We start from the raw sequence: 691 nt of genomic DNA on the forward strand, positions 1-691 counted from the left end.
TTGACCTGATATAGCATGTACAATGGGGTCTGCCTTCGTGGCTGGTTCACCTGAATTACAGGCACTCCAGCAGCTTTCCCATGCAGGGACTTCTTCTCTTTGGTGTGATCTAAGGAAGAGAAAACTAAGTTTCCAGGTAGATGGATATATTTTTGAGTAAAAACCCTCTTTATTATAACCTTTTTTTTTTTTTTTTTTTTTTTGTTCATCATAGTATTTAGGCTGGAGAAGACCCTCTTGCTCTTGCACATTAATTATCACTCCAGACCTTTTATACTATTTATTTCTTCTTATAGTTCCATGTTTAACGTGCAATATTGTAAATACACTTTCAGATTAGCTTGCTGAATGTAAAAAAAGTCTGTTCTTAAAAAGCTCCTCAAGGCATGTTTCCCTAAAGGACTAACTGCATGGCATGTGGTTTCAGAGAAGTTACTCCAGTTCAGTTCAATTCTAACATGCACTAGAATTTTTTTAACCTTTCACAGAACATACGTATAAAAACCGATGTCTTCTCCCCACACTTGCAATAGTGCTGGCCATTTGCTTATTTGAAAAAAAAAAAAAAAGTCACTAGAGAATGCTACCAGGTTAAAAGGGGTGTTTTCCACCCATTTTCCCCAAAGAGAAATGCTTACATAAAGGATAGAGAAGGGGTAGACTGAGTCCTTTCTTTAAACTATATAGAGTC

The sequence above is a fragment of the Athene cunicularia genome (genome assembly GCF_003259725.1).
Source record: "Athene cunicularia isolate RWA chromosome 11 unlocalized genomic scaffold, athCun1 chr11_part1, whole genome shotgun sequence".
Taxonomy (NCBI): domain Eukaryota; kingdom Metazoa; phylum Chordata; class Aves; order Strigiformes; family Strigidae; genus Athene; species Athene cunicularia.